The following is a 16,688-nucleotide window of genomic DNA, read 5'->3' as shown; positions in this document are numbered from 1 at the left end:
CTTGAGGACAAGCAACAGTTTAAGTTTGGTGTTGTGATGAGCGGATATTTTATACGCTTTTTGGGGGTAATTTCATATAGATTTTAGCATGTTTTAATTAGTTTTAAATAGAATTTTATTAGTTTTTAAGCAAAAATCATATTTCTAGACTTTACTATGAGTTTGTGTGTTTTTTTGTGATTTTAGGTATTTTCTGGCTGAAATTGAGGGAGCTGAGCAAAAATCTGATTTAGGTTGAAAAAGGACTGCTGATGCTGTTGAATTCTGACCTCTCTGCACTCGGAATGTATTTTTTGGAGCTACATGAGTCCAATTGGTGCGCTCTTAATTGGGTTGGAAAGTAGACATCCAGGGCTTTCTAGCAATATATAATAGTTCATACTTTGCGAGAAGATAGATGATGTAAATTGGTGTTCAACGCCAGTTCCATGTTGCAGTCTGACGTCCAGCGCCAGAAACAGGTTACAAGTTGAAGTTCAACGCCAAAAACACGTTACAACCTGGCGTTCAACTCCAGAAACAGCCCAGGCACGTGAGAAGCTTAAGTCTCAGCCCCAGCACACACCAAGTGGGCCCCAGAAGTGGATTTCTACACCAATTATCTTAGTTTACTCATTTTTTGTAAACCTAGGTTACTAGTTTAGTATTTAAACAACTTTTAGAGACTTATTTTGTATCTCATGACATTTTTAGATCTGAATTTTATACTCTTTGACGGCATGAGTCTCTAAACTCCATTGTTGGGGGTGAGGATCTCTGCAGTGTCTCGATGAATTAATGCAATTATTTCTGTTTCTCCGTTCAAACATGCGTGTTCCTATCTAAGATGTTCATTCGCGCTTAACTATGGAGAAGGTGGTGATCCGTGACACTCATCACCTTCTTCAATCCATGAACGTGTGTCTGACAACCACCTTCATTCTACATCAGATTGAATGAGTATCTCTTAGATTCCTTAATCAAAATCTTCGTGGTATAAGCTAGAATTGATGGCGGCATTCATGAGAATCCGGAAAGTCTAAACCTTGTCTGTGGTATTCCGAGTAGGATTCTGGGATTGGATGATTGTGACGAGCTTCAAACTCGCAAGTGTTGAGCGTGATGACAAACGCAAAAGAATCAATGGATTCTATTCCGACATGATCGAGAACCAACAGCTGATTAGCCGTGTTGTGACAGAGCATTTGGACCATTTTCACTGAGAGGATGGGAAGTAGCCATTGACAATGGTGACACCTTACAGAGAGCTTACCATGGAAGGAACTTTGCACTTTTGCATGAGAGGAATATTATGTTACAGAAATTCAGAAGACAAAGCATCTCCAAAACTCCAACATATTCTCCATTATTGCACAACAAGTAATTATTTCACGCTCTTATATTTTTTTAGTAATTCAAACTGATAATCATAATTAATCTCCTGACTAAGAATAATAAAATAACTATAGCTTGCTACAAGCCAACAATCTCCGTGGGATCGACCCTTACTCACGTAAGGTATTACTTGGATGACCCAGTGCACTTGCTGGTTAGTTGTGCGGATTGCAAAAGTGTGATTGCAATTTCATGTACCACTAACGCGGCCTTCTTCTGCGTTGAACGCAGCCTCCAAGTCCACTCCCAGGGCTATTCTCAACATCTGCACCTCACACAGCTCTCCTTGCACCTCACACAGCATTTTAAAGGCTTCCAACATCTTCACCTCGGGCCTGCGTCTCATGCAATATATGTTGCATCTCATGCACCAACAAGGGACCACTCCCAAGGACTTCATAATCCTTCCCAATCTTGACTAATCTCTGTAACTTCAAGTGCTCTCTTTGATTGGCCTAAGATTAACTTAAAGCCCATGATTTCAACTAAGCAATACATCAAGTTTTGAATTTCAAATTACAAGAAAGATCACTAATTAGATAAGATTTATTAAGAAAATACTTGACTTGAATTAGATTTGATTTTATTTTGATTTAGTTTGAATTTAAATTCTAAGTCATTGTTTATGTAAAATCGGGTCAAACTATAATTAATTAAGTAAATAAATTAAATGAGAGCGAAAAATTTTAGAAAATGTACTAATTGTAATTTGACAAATTTAAATATGAGATTCGGACTTAGTGGATTTTCTGAGTCGAAAAATATACTTTTCTGCGTAAAAATGCGTACTAAAAATTTGACCGGCAGTATCAGCTGAGATATGTCCGGTACTGCAGCTGAGAAAATTAATTATGAGTGAGAAATGTTAAAAAGTTAAAAATTTGTAATTGAGATGGTAAAAAATCATTAAAACACACATTAAAACGCTAATATTAAAGGTTTTGGCCTAAAATTGGGCCAAATGGCCATATATATGAACCGAACCCAAGTTGGACCCAAACCCAACATATATAAGCCCTAACATAGGCCATTTCAGCACCAACAACTCACTCATTTAGACACTCATGCTGAAATTGAAGAAGAGAAGGTCAATAGAGAAACCCTAAGCTCATAAACACTAAATCTACCATAACTTCCTCTCCGGAGCTCCAATCGACAAGCCATTTGTAGCCACGCATTGCCCTCGTCAAGCTCTTCAAGTCTATTTAGGTATTGTGATAAGAAATCTTGAAACATATGCCCAGTTTTCAATTTCCTTTAAATTTTGTGTTTTGGGTTAAGTTTTGAGGAAAATCTTGAATTTTGATGTTTAGGGGAGGTTCAATGGTGAGTTCTAGCAAGGTTTTAACCCAAAGTCACAAGGAATAAGGTAAGAGAACCTTTCTCCATTGTTTATCCATTGTTTGGAGTGAGTTTGGGTGAAGCGGAGCTAACCCAGAGATTTTGGTGTGGAATTGGGTCCGTGGATAACTTTGGTGTGACCCAGAGGAAACTTAAAGTGTTGGGTGTGAATCGCTATCATTAAAAGTACGTGTTTAGTTTCATTTAAATACCGTATAATGTAGTATGAAATCCTAGGCTAGATGCCCATAGGATTAGGTTTGGATTGTGCTTTTTGGTTGGAATTAATGTGTGTAGATGATATGTTGTGGTAATTGGTATTTTGGATGAGGATTATGTGACTTTGCATAGTGATGTGTTGTGAAATTTTACAATTTGGATGATGATTATATATTTATGAGATAAGTATTGAATTATGAACTTAGACCGAAGGCCGTGAATTTGAACCGGAGGTCAGAAAAAGGTAAGAACAATAAGTTAATGAATGTATTATTTCATGATGTATGAGATTGAATGGAATTTTGATAATGAATGTTTGAAAGTTGGAATGATTGATAGGATATTGGAAATTGAGGATTGAGATATGAAGTGGACGGAATTTAAGTTCAAATAAATAAATAAAGTAGGTTTGAAATTGGTTGAGTGTGACTATGTGAATTGGGTTGGTTTGAGATCCTTTTGATGTGTTAAAACTGATTTGGCTTGTGAACAATTGGAAGAATTGGTAAATGTGTGTTTTTGGTTAAACTTGATTTTTAGCTAACTTTAATGGGCCGTAACTCAGTCCTCGGAGTTAGAAAATTTTCAAAATTAGATTTTTATGAAAATTTATTTATCGATCTTTTCAACTTTTTAAAAATTGTTGAAAAATGAATCTTGTGAAAAAAGATATGAAGGTTTGAATTTGGGGCTGAAAAGCTGGTTTTTACACCATATCAGCTTTTTCAAGTTCTGATATGGGTTGCATACGCGAGCACTATCGTGCGTACGAGGAAGTTGGCCTCTGTCCACACACATGTGTACACAAACACGGGCTATGTACGTGAGTTTGTCATGAAGACTCCCATGTGTACGCAACGCAAGTCATGCGTACGCGGGCTGATGAGCGGATAATTTATACGTTTTTTGGCATTATTTTTAGGTAGTTTTTAGTAGGATCTAGCTACTTTTAGGGATATTTTTATTAGTTTTTATGCAAAATTAATATTTCTGAACTTTATTATGAGTTTGTGTGTTTTTCTGTGATTTCAGATATTTTCTGGCTGAAATTGAGGGACCTGAGCAAAAATCTGATAGGAGGCTGAAAAAGGACTGCTGATGCTGTTGGATTCTGACCTCCCTGCACTCAAAATAGATTTTCTAGAGCTAAAAAACTCCAAATGGCGCGCTCTTAATTGCTTTGGAAATTAGACATCCAGGGCTTTCCAGAAATATATAATAGTCCATACTTTATTCGAGTTTAGATGACGCAAACTGGCATTCAACTCTAGTTCCATGCTGTATTCTGGAGTAAAATGCCAGAAACACGTCACAAACCAGAGTTAAACGCCAAAAATAAGCTACAACTTGGCATTTAACCCCAAGAGAAGCCTTTGCATGTGTAAAGCTCAAGCTCAGCCCAAGCACACACCAAGTGGGCCCCGAAAGTGGATTTCTACATCAATTACTTATCTCTGTAACCCTAGTAGCTAGTTTAGTATAAATAGAACTTTTTACTATTATATTAGACATCTTTTGAATATCTTTTGATCGTCTTTGGACGATTAGTTCTTAGAAATTGGGGGCTGGCCATTCGGCCATGCCTGGACCTTCATCACTTATGTATTTTCAACGATGGAGTTTCTACACATCATAGATTAAGGTGTGGAGCTCTGCTGTTCCTCGAGTATTAATGCAATTACTATTATTCTTCTATTCAATTCAGCTTATTCTTATTTTAAGATATTCGCTGCACCTCAACATGATGAATGTGATGATCCGTGACACTCATCATCATTCTCACCTATGAACGCGTGCCTGACAACCACTTCCGTTCAACCTTAGATCGAGCGTGTATCTCTTGGCCTCCATTCCAAAAGATCGGAGTCTTCGTGGTATAAGTTAGAATTATTGGCGGCCATTCCTAAGATCCAGAAAGTCTAAACCTTGTCTGTGGTATTCCGAGTAGGATCTGAGATGGGATGACTGTGACGAGCTTCAAACTCGCGAGTGATGGGCGTAGTGACAGACGCAAAAGAATCACTGGATTCTATTCCAACATGATCGAGAACCGACAGATGATTAGCCATGATGTGACAGTGCATTTGGACCATTTTCACTGAGAGCACAGGAGGTAGCCATTGACAACGGTGAAACCCAACATACAGCTTGCCATGAAAAGGAGTAAGAATGATTGGATGAAAGCAGTAGGAAAGCAGAGATTCAGAAGGAACACAGTATCTCCATGCGCTTATCTGAAATTCCCACCAATGAATTACATAAGTATCTCTATCTCTATTTTATACTTTATTTATCTTTATATTCGAAAACCATTATAACCATTAGAATCCGCCTGACTGAGATTTACAAAATGACCATAGCTTGCTTCATACCGACAATCTCCGTGGGATCGAGCCTTACTCACGTAAGGTATTACTTGGACGACCCAGTGCACTTGCTGGTTAGTTGTGCGAAGTTGTGAAAAAGGGTGATATTACAATTGTGCATACCAAGTTGTTGGCGCCATTGAGATCACAATTTCGTGCACCAAGTTTTTGACACCGTTGCCGGGGATTGTTTGAGTTTGGACAACTGATGGTTCATCTTGTTGCTCAGATTAGGTAATTTTCTTCGTATTTTATTTTGAAAAAGTTTTCAAAAATTTTTCTTCTTTTTCGTTCTTTTCAAAATAATTTTCGAAAAAATCCAAAAAAAATTCATAAAATCATAAAAACCAAAAATATTTTTTGTTTCTTGTTTGAGTCTAGTGTCAATTTTTATGTTTGGTGTCAATTGCATGTTTTTAAAATTTATGCATTTTTTTCAAAAAATTCATGCATGGTGTTCTTCATGATCTTCAAGTTTTTCTTGGTAAGTCTTCTTGTTTGATCTTCATATTTTCTTGTTTTGTGTCTTTTGTTGTTTTTCATATACATTTTTGCATTCATAGTGTCTAAGCATGAAAAAATTTCTAAGTTTGGTGTCTTGCATGTTTTTCTTTTCTTGAAAATTTTTCAAAAATAAGTTCTTGATGTTCATCATGATCTTCAAAGTGTTCTTGGTGTTCATCTTGACATTCATAGTGTTCTTGCATGCATCATTGGTTTTGATCCAAAATTTTCATGTTTTGGATCATATTTGTGGTTTTCTCTCTCCTCATTAAAAATTCAAAAATAAAAAAATATCTTTTCCTTGTTTTACTCATAATTTTTGAAATCTTTGGGTTGACTTAGTCAAAAAATTTTTAAAATAAGTTGTTTCTTGTTAGTCAAGTCAAGATTTCATTTTTAAAAATCTTATCTTTTCAAAAACTTTTTCAAAAAAATCAAATTTTTTTCATTTTTTTATATTTTTGAAATTTTTTTAAAATTGATTTTCAAAATCTTTTTCTTATCTTTTCATGATTTTCAAAAACTTTACTAACAATTAATGTGATTGATTCAAAAATTTGAAGTTTGTTACTTTCTTGTTAAGAAAGGTTCAATCTTTAAATTTTAGAATCATATCTTTTAGTTTCTTGTTAGTCAAGTAATCAATTTTAATTTTAAAAATCAAATCTTTTTAATTTCCTCTTCAAATCTTTTTCAAAATATCTTTTTCAAATCATATCTGTTTCAAAATCAATTTCAAAAATCTTTTCTAACTCCTTATCCTTTCAAAATTTATTTTCAAATCTTTTTCAACTAACTCATTGACTTTTTGTTTGTTTCTTATCTTTTTCAAAACCACCTAACTACTTTTCTCTCTCTAACTTTCGAAAATCACCATCCTCTTTTTCAAAATTCTTTTAATTAACTAATTATTTCAAATTTTAATTTTAATTTTATTTCTTCTTTTAATTTTCGAAAATCACTAACCTTTTTTCAAAAATAATTTTCGAAATTCTCTCCCTCTCATCTTCTTCTATTTATTTATTCATTTACTAACTTTTCTCTTCATCTAAAAATTCGAACCCTCTCTTCTCCTCTGTGTTCGAATTTTTCTCCTCATTCTTCTATTCTTATTTTCTTCTACTCACATAAAGGAATCTCTCTACTGTAGTAAAGAAGATCCCTATTATTATTTTCTATTCCGTTCTTTTTTATATGAGCAGGAGCAAGGACAAGAACATTCTTGTTGAAACAGATCCTGAACCTAAAAGGACTCTAAAGAAGAAACTAAGAGGAGCTAAAATACAACAATCCAGAGAAAACCTTACAGAAATTCTCAAAAAAGAAGAGGAGATGGCAGCCGAAAATAATGACAACAACAATAATGCAAGGAGGATGCTTGATGATTATACTACACCTACTTCCAATTTTTATGGAAGAAGCATCTCAATCCCTGCCATTGGAGCAAATAATTTTGAGCTGAAGCCTCAACTAGTTGCTCTAATGCAACAGAACTGCAAGTTTCATGGACTTCCATCGGAAGATCCCTATCAGTTTTTAACTGAGTTCTTGCAGATCTGTGATACTGTTAAGACTAATGGAGTAGTTCATGAAGTCTACATGCTCATTCTTTTCCATTTTGCTGTAAGAGACAGAGCTAGAACATGGTTGGACTCACAACCTAAAGATAGCCTGGACTCTTGGGATAAGCTGGTCACGGCCTTCTTGGCCAAGTTCTTTCCTCCTCAAAAGCTGAGCAAGCTTAGAGTGGATGTTCAGACCTTCAGGCAAAAAGATGGTGAATGCCTCTATGAAGCTTGGAAAAGATACAAGCAATTGACCAAAAAGTGTCCTTCTGACATGCTTTCAGAGTGGACCATTTTGGATATATTCTATGATGGTCTATCTGAGTTCTCTAAGATGTCACTAGACCATTCTGCAGGTGGATCTATTCACCTAAAGAAAATGCCTGCAGAAGCTTAAGAACTCATTGACATGGTTGCAAATAACCAGTTCATGTACACCTCAGAGAGGAACCCTGTGAGTAATGGGACGCCTCAGAGGAAGGGAGTTCTTGAAATTGATGCTCTGAATGCCATATTGGCTCAGAACAAAATGTTGACTCAGTAAGTCAACATGATTTCTCAGAGTCTGAATGGATTGTAAAATGCATCCAACAATACTAAAGAAGCATCTTCCGAAGAAGAAGCTTATGATCCTGAGAACCCTGCAATGGCAGAGGTAAATTACATGGGTGAAGCCTTTGGCAACAACTATAATCCCTCATGGAGAAATCATCCAAATTTTTTATGGAATGATCCACAGAAGCAAGGCTTCAATAATAACAATGGTGGAAGAAATAGGTTTAGCAATAGTAAACCTTTTCCATCATCTTCTCAGCAATAGATAGAGAATTCTGAGCAGAGCCCCTCTAGATTAGCAAACATAGTCTTTGATCTATCTAAGGCCACTTTAAGTTTCATGAATGAAATAAGGTCCTCCATTAGAAACTTGGAGGCACAAGTGGGTCAGCTGAGTAAGAAAATCACTGAAACTCCTTCTAGTACTCTCCCAAGCAATACAGAAGAGAATCTAAAAAGAGAGTGCTAAGCCATTGATATAATCAAGATGGACGAATCCAAAGAGGAAGGGAAGGACGTGAATCCCAATGAGGAAGACCTCATGGGACGTCCTCTAGACAAAAAGGAGTTCCCTATTGAGAACCTAAAGGAATCTGAGGCTCATATAGAGACCATGAGATTCCATTAAACTTCTTTCTGCCATTCATGAGCTCTGAGAACTATTCTTCCTCTGAAGAGGATGAAGATGTAACTGAAGATCAAGTTGCTCAATATCTAGGAGCCATCATGAAACTAAAAGGCAAGTTGTTTGGTAATGAAACTTGGGAAGATGAACCTCCCTTGCTCATTAGTGAGCTAAACACATGGGTTCAGCAAACTTTACCTCAAAAGAAACAAGATCCTAGTAAATTCTTAATACCCTGTACCATAGGCACCATGACCCTTGAGAAGGCTCTGTGTGACCTGGGGTCAAGTATAAATCTTATGCCACTCTCTGTAATGGAAAAACTGGGGATCTTTGAGGTACAAGTTACAAGAATCTCATTAGAGATGGCAGACAAGTCAATAAACAAGCTTATGGATTGGTAGAGGATGTGTTAGTGAAGGTTAAAGGCCTTTACATCCCTGCTAATTTCATAATCCTAGACACTGGGAAGGATGAGGATGAATGCATCATCCTTGGAAGACCCTTCCTAGCCATAGTAGGAGTTGTGATTGATGTTGACAGAGGAGAGATAGTCCTTCAATTGAATGAGGACTACCTTGTGTTTAAAGCTCAAGGATCTTCCTCTGCAACCATGGAGAGGAAGCATGAAAAGCTTCTCTCAATACAGAGTCAAACAAAGCCCCCACAATCAAACTTTAAGTTTGGGGTTGGGAGGCCACAACCAAACTCTAAGTTTGGTGTTGAGAAGCCCCCATATTCAAACTCTAAGTTTGGTGTTGGGAGGCCCTCATCATGCTCTGAACATCTGTGAAGCTCCATGAGAGCTCACTGTTAAGCTATTGACATTAAAGAAGCGCTTATTGGGAGGCAACCCAATTTTTATTTATCTATATTTCTATTGTTCTTTTATGATTTATTAGGTTTATGATCATGTGGAGTCACAAAACAATTGCAAAAATTAAAAACAGAATAAAAAACAGCAGAAGAAAAAGCACACCCTGGAGGAAGAGCTGTCTGGCATTTAAACGCCAGAAACAAGCATCTGTCTGGCATTTAACGCCAGAAACAAGCACCAAGCTGGCGTTTAACACCAGAAACAAGCATCAGGCTGGCGTTAAATGCCAGAAACAGGCTACATTTGGGCGTTTAATGCCAGAAACAAGCTGCAGTCTGGCGTTAAATGCTAGGATTGCATACAGAGGGCATTTTACACGCCTAATTGGAGCAGGGATGACAAATCCTTGACCCCTCAGGATCTGTGGACCCCACAGGATCCCCACCTACCCCACCTCTTTCTCTCTCCCTCTATCTCATCCATTCTCTTCTTCTTCCCCTTCTTTCTTTCTTCTTTTGCTCGAGGACGAGCAAACAGTTTAAGTTTGGTGTGGTAAACGCATTGCTTTGTATTTTTTCATAACCATTTATGGCACCTAAGGCCGGAGAAACCTCTAGAAAGAGGAAAGGAAAGACAAAAGCTTCCACCTCCGAGTCATGGGAGATGGAGAGATTCATCTTAAGGGTCTATAGCTCAGTAGTAGAGCATTTGACTGCACATCAAGAAAGCCCACTCATGGACCTCAACAAGAGCATGAGGAATTCCCTCATCAAGAAATCCCTGAGATACTTCAGGGGATACATTTTCCTCCACACAACTATTGGGAGCAACTAAGGATAGGAGCACCAAAATCACTAGGGATGAAGCAACAAAGGCAAGGAAGAGACATAGAGGAGCTCAAAAGCACCATTGGTTCTTCAAGGGGAAGACGCCACCCTCACTAAGGTGGACTCATTCCTTAATTTCCTTGTCTATTTATTTTTATATTTTTCAGTGTTATGCTATATGTTTGTCTATGTTTTGAGTTTGTAGTACATGATCATTAGTATTTAGTAACTATGTCTTAAGGCTATGAAAAATTTCATGAATCCTTCACCTTTCTTAAATGAAAAATGTTTTTAATACAAAAGAACAAGAAGTACATGAGTTTCGAATTCATCCTTGAAATTGGTTTAATTATATTGATGTGGTGACAATACTTTTTGTTTTCTGAATGAATGCTTGAATAGTGCATATTTTTGATCTTGTTGTTTATGAATGTTAAAATTGTTGGCTCTTGAAAGAATGATGAAAAAGAGAAATGTTATTGATGATCTGTAAAATCATAAAATTGATTCTTGAAGCAAGAAAAAGCAGTGAAGAACAAAGCTTGCGAAAAAAAAGAAGTGGCGAAAAAAATTTAAAAGAAAGAAAAAGAAAAGGCAAGTAGAAAAAGCCAATAGCCCTTAAAACCAAAAGGCAAGGGTAAAAAGGATCCAAGGCTTTGAGCATCAATGGATAGGAGGGCCCAATGAAATAAAATCCAGGCCTAAGCGGCTAAATCAAGCTGTCTCTAACCATGTGCTTGTGTCATGAAGGTCCAAGTGAAAAGCTTGAGATTGAGTGGTTAAAGTCATTATCCAAAAGCAAAAAGAGTGTGCTTAAGAGCTCTGGACACCTCTAACTGCGGACTTTAGCAAAGCTGAGTCACAATCTGAAAAGGTTCACCCAGTCATGTGTCTGTGGCAGTTATGTATCCGGTGGTAATATTAGAAAACAAAGTGCTTAGGGCCACGACCAAGACTCATAAAAGTAGCTGTGTTCAAGAATCAACATACTTAGCTAGGAGAATCAATAACACTATCTGAACTCTGAGTTCCTATGGATGCCAATCATTCTAAACTTCAAAAGAAAAAGTGAGATGCCAAAACTATTCAGAAGCAAAAAGCTACAAGTCCCGCTCATCTAATTAGAACTAATATTCATTGATATTTTGAAATTTATAGTTCTCTTATTTTTACCTATTTGATTTTCAGTTGCTTGGGGACAAGCAACAATTTAAGTTTGGTGTTGTGATGAGCGGATAATTTATACGCTTTTTGGCATTATTTTTAGGTAGTTTTTAGTAGGATCTAGCTACTTTTAGGGATGTTTTTATTAGTTTTTATGCAAAATTCACATTTCTGGACTTTACTATGAGTTTGTGTATTTTTCTGTGATTTCAGGTGTTTTCTGGCTGAAATTGAAGGACCTGAGCAAAAATCTGATAGGAGGCTGAAAAAGGACTGCTGATGTTGTTGGATTCTGACTTCCCTGCACTCGAAATAAATTTTCTAGAGCTACAGAACTTCAAATGGCGCGCTCTCAATTGCTTTGGAAATTAGACATCCAGGGCTTTCCAGAAATATATAATAGTCCATACTTTATTTGAGTTTAGATGACGTAAACTGGCGTTCAACGCCAGTTCCATGCTGCATTCTGGAGTAAAACGCCAGAAACATGTCACAAACCAGAGTTAAACGCCAAAAACAAGCTACAACTTGGCATTTAACCCCAAGAGAAGCCTTTGCACGTGTAAAGCTCAAGCTCAGCCCAAGCACACACCAAGTAGGCCCCGGAAGTGGATTTCTACATCAATTACTTATCTCTGTAACCCTAGTAGCTAATTTACTATAAATAGAACCTTTTACTATTGTATTAGACATCTTTTGAATATATTTTGATCATCTTTGGATGTTTAGTTCTTATACATTAGGGGCTGCCTATTCAGCCATGCCTGGACCTTCATCACTTATGTATTTTCAACGGTGGAGTTTCTACACATCATAGATTAAGGTGTAGAGCTCTACTGTTCCTCGAGTATTAATGCAATTACTATCATTCTTCTATTCAATTCAGCTTATTCTTATTTTAAGATATTTGTTGCACCTCAACATGATGAATGTGATGATCGTGACACTCATCATCATTCTCACCTATGAATGCATGCCTGACAACCCCTTCCGTTCTACCTTAGATCGAGCGTGTATCTCTTGGCCTCCATTCCAAAAGATCGGAGTCTTCGTGGTATAAGTTAGAATTATTGGCGACCATTCCTAAGATCCGGAAAGTCTAAACCTTGTCTGTGGTATTCCGAGTAGGATCTGAGATGGGATGACTGTGACGAGCTTCAAACTCACGAGTGTTGGGTGTAGTGGCAGACGCAAAAGAATCACTGGATTCTATTCCAACATGATCGAGAACCGACAGATGATTAGCCGTGCTGTGACAGCGCATTTGGACCATTTTCACTGAGAGGACAGGAGGTAGCCATTGACAATGGTGAAACCCAACATACAGCTTGCCTTGGAAAGGAGTAAGAATGATTGGATGAAAGCAGTAGGAAAGCAGAGATTCAGAAGGAACACATTATCTCCATGCGCTTATCTGAAATTCCCACCAATGAATTACATAAGTATCTCTATCTCTATTTTATGCTTTATTTATCTTTATATTTGAAAACCATTATAACCATTAGAATTCGCCTGACTGAGATTTACAAGATGAACATAGCTTGCTTCATACCGACAATCTCCATGGGATCGACCCTTACTCACGTAAGGTATTACTTGGACGACCCAGTGCACTTGCTGGTTAGTTGTGCGAAGCTGTGAAAAAGAGTGATATTACAATTGTGCGTACCAAGTTGTTGGCGCCATTGAGATCATAATTTCGTGCACCACGGGCAAACCCCACTATCCAAACCATCTGCATACGCGAGTTTGGAAAATTTACACTCATGTGTACGCGAGCATGTGCATGTGCATGCGTACGTGACCACCCTGTTTTTCTGAAAAATGCATTTTTAAAGCTTTCAATCATTTCTCAAGCCTTCTAAACCTTTATAAACTCTGGTAAGAGCCTAAAGTCGATGTAATTGAGGATGAAAGAGTTAGGGACAAAACCTAAAGAGTTGAGTTAGTGAAATTGAACAAAATGAACATGATGTGAAGTGATATGTAATGAATATGAATTAGATGATGCATGATGATGATGAATGATAATGGTGAATGAGATCAATTAAGATTGAATATAAGTTGAGATGAGATTGAAGTTGAGATTGTCCATGAGATTGATAATGAGATTGATGTTGACCTTGATTTTGATTTTGATACACCTGCTTGGGTAGATGCAGTGGCATTAATCCACTTGCTCCGGATTTGGTTTGAGTCTTCTAGGGTAGATGCAGTGGTTCGTACCCGATTGCTCCCATTGAGAATGACACGAGATATGAGATTTTATCTGAGTTTCAGATTTTCCTGGGTAGATGCAGTGGGTCGGCTCCACTTGCTCCAGGTTGAGATTTGAGATTCTGTTGACCCTTCGATGCAAGATGTGACTGGGCACTTTAACTCTCCAGATTCCCCCAATGAGATGAAATTGATTATGTAAGAACCATAATTCCTATCGATCATTTAGATAATATAAAATAATAATTTAATCTCCTAGAATAGATTCGAGAAATTAGAAGTCTTAATTTAGAAATTTAATGGTGAGATTTGAATTCAGTAAATTTTTCCAAGTGGAGAAATGTAATCTTCTGCAAAAAACAACATAAAAATGTGAACTGGTAAATTAACCGGCAATAGCGGCTTAAGGTTATCCGGTACTGTGTGAGAATAATAAAAATAGTAGGAAAACTTTTAGAATTGAAAATCGGGCACTAATTCTAAAGGTTTTGGCCCAAAGTGGGCCAAACAGATTAAAAATGCTAACGGGTTAGATCGGGCTCAAATTGGGCCCACGCCCAACATATATAAGCCCACTTAATGAGCTTTTCAACTCAAACTCCACAAACACACACACACACACACACACACACACACACACACACACACACAGCTTCACACTTCCTTTCTCAGCCCTAACAGTTTCCACGTTTTTAGGTTTGGATTTTGAAGAAGTTTTGTGATTTTGATTGTTTAGACGTGATATAGCGTTGAAGTATTGTTGTGTTTTGCCCCTAATTCTGTTGGGTAAGGTGAGTGTATTCTTTTTCCTTGTAGTTTTGTGTATATGGAACCCTAGATTGATTTGTGGTAAAATATATGGTGTATAGCTTGATTGTGGAGTTAATTGTTGCCTTTTGGAAGTGGTGTTGGTGATTGAAAGCTTGTTGGATTTCAATCTTGGTACAGTGTGCATATTGGGGATCGGCCAAGGTATGGTTTCAGTTTTCTCTATGTAATATGTAATATTTCTGGACACTTAGGCTAGTGGACCTTAGGATAGGATTGAATTATTTGTTGAATATGATGATGTATGATGGCATAGTTGATTTTGATGATCTATGATGTTGAACTTTGAGGTTGTTGTTGGTTATTGAAATTAAAGTTGAATACGATGAATTTGAGTGTTGGTAATGAATTTCGAAGTTTATTGATGTTAATGAAAGTTGACGATAGTGAGAAGATGCATTTAGTATAATAATTGAGAATTGGAGGATTTTAAACGAAGATTTTGGATGAAAGTGGTGAAATTTCATGTTGGTAGGATGAGGAGAGAATTTAGAAGGTGTATGAACATCATTTGTTCTATTAGAATTATTTTGGTTGTAGAATATTTCTCTTGGTTGTGAATTTTGAAAGTTTGAAAATCTTGACAACTTTTGGTAAAAACAAGTTTTCAGTGAACTTTGACGGATCATAACTTGAGCCTTAGTTTTTAAACTTTGTTAAAATTTATTTTAATTTAAAGTTTATTCAAAGATCTTTAAATTGATATAATGTTTGATGAAAACAGATTTTTGTAGAGGAAGTTATGAACATTTAAAGTTTGCGATTTAAAACTGAAATTCTGCATATTTGAAAATTTTCTAAGTCTAGTGAAGGTTGCGTACGTGACACAATGCACGCAACGCGGCCAATCCATTCGGGTTGGGCATCTCGCGTACGTGAGCAATGCATGCATACGCAAACTATCAGAATTTTAACCCTTGCGTATGCGAACTTTAACATGAGACGCGAGCAATCCATTCGGGTTAGGACACTTGCGTATGCGAGTAGGTGATTGCGTACGCGACCACCCATTTTTGATAGCATGCGTATGCGAGAAAAGGGCTTGCGTACGTGAGACCCCTGTTTTGCTAACAAATCATTTTTCTTCATTTTCAAAGGTTCTCTAGCTTTCCAAACATTCTTTAAATACCGTTTAAGAATACTATCTAGTGCTTAGGTCCTAATACTACTAAAAATGAGATAGAGACTTAGGTAGATGAATTTCTGTATGAATTTTAGAATACGGAGTCTTAGATTTCTGGATTACTGAGGATGGATTTGTTGAGTGAGATGGTAGAATACTATAATGATGATTAATGTAATGAGTTGTGGAATTACAGATTGATGGTGTTGAGAAGAGTTTAAGATTCATAGTTGAAAGATGACTTTACTGAGTATTGAAAATGATTTATGAGAACCACTGATATATTGTTTTATGTTGAGACTGTTGAGTCGCTATACACCTCAGGCAAGGGCTGTGGCAATCTCCAGCTTGTCGAGGTCACAGTGCCGGCGTAAGGATGGTGGTTAAAATCCCGCTTACGTTGAGATGTGAGAGCTGAGGTTGTATCCCGCTCACATAACCTTCTCTGCTGCATGAGTGTGTAGAGCCTATATCGCTGACGTAGCAGACTCCCTACTACATGAGTGTACGGGGCCTATATCCTCGGAGTGGTAGATTTCTCTACTGTATGGCTGTACAGAGCCCATATCTCTGGCGTGGCAGGAACGCTACATCCGGAAGGATGTGTCGGGTTGGCATTTATATACAAACAAGTGATATCACGAGCCAATAGGACAGGCATTCATCCTGTGTATATTCTATATGTTTGATTGCTTTGCCGACTTGCATTGTTTGCCTACTCGTATAACATGCTTAATTGCTTTTTGATCTACTTGCTATACATGATAATTACTTGTGCTTTACTTGTATGAATTATTTGTGTTTTCTACTGGGATTGAAGAGGTTCAGAAGGCGGTGGCAATAGGATCTGTGGCGGCTAGGCTGGCGAAGGCTGTGGGACACCGATGCATACACTAGATTAGAAATACACTAAGTTAGACCCCCTTATTTGGTTATTGTTTTATAGTTATGGTTTCAAGTTTTAGTTATGCTTTTAGTTGAATCTCATGATGGATATAAAGTTCTAGGATTGCCTCTGGCATCCCGAAATCTTATATCTTACATTACAGGGCACTATTACCATACTGGGAACCTCCGGTTCTCATTTTATACTCTGTTGTTATTTTTTTCAGATGCAGGTCGTAACCCACCTCGATGAGTTGCTTGATGGTGACAGAGCAGAT

At 37.2% G+C, this 16,688-nt stretch overlaps 1 non-coding gene across 1 annotated transcript; it reads right to left on the bottom strand.

Moving 5' to 3' along the window:
- Positions 1-7,541: 7,541 nt before the first annotated feature.
- On the bottom strand, positions 7,542-7,649 carry LOC127745249 (small nucleolar RNA R71). Its single transcript, XR_008006446.1, has one exon. It is a non-coding gene; the product is annotated as a small nucleolar RNA R71 (small nucleolar RNA).
- Between the last annotated feature and the right edge of the window lie 9,039 nt (positions 7,650-16,688).

The sequence above is a fragment of the Arachis duranensis genome, chromosome 2, assembly GCF_000817695.3.
Source record: "Arachis duranensis cultivar V14167 chromosome 2, aradu.V14167.gnm2.J7QH, whole genome shotgun sequence".
Lineage (NCBI taxonomy): Eukaryota > Viridiplantae > Streptophyta > Magnoliopsida > Fabales > Fabaceae > Arachis > Arachis duranensis.
Note: the sequence above shows the minus strand (reverse complement) of the source record. Positions and strands in the feature narration are given on the sequence as shown.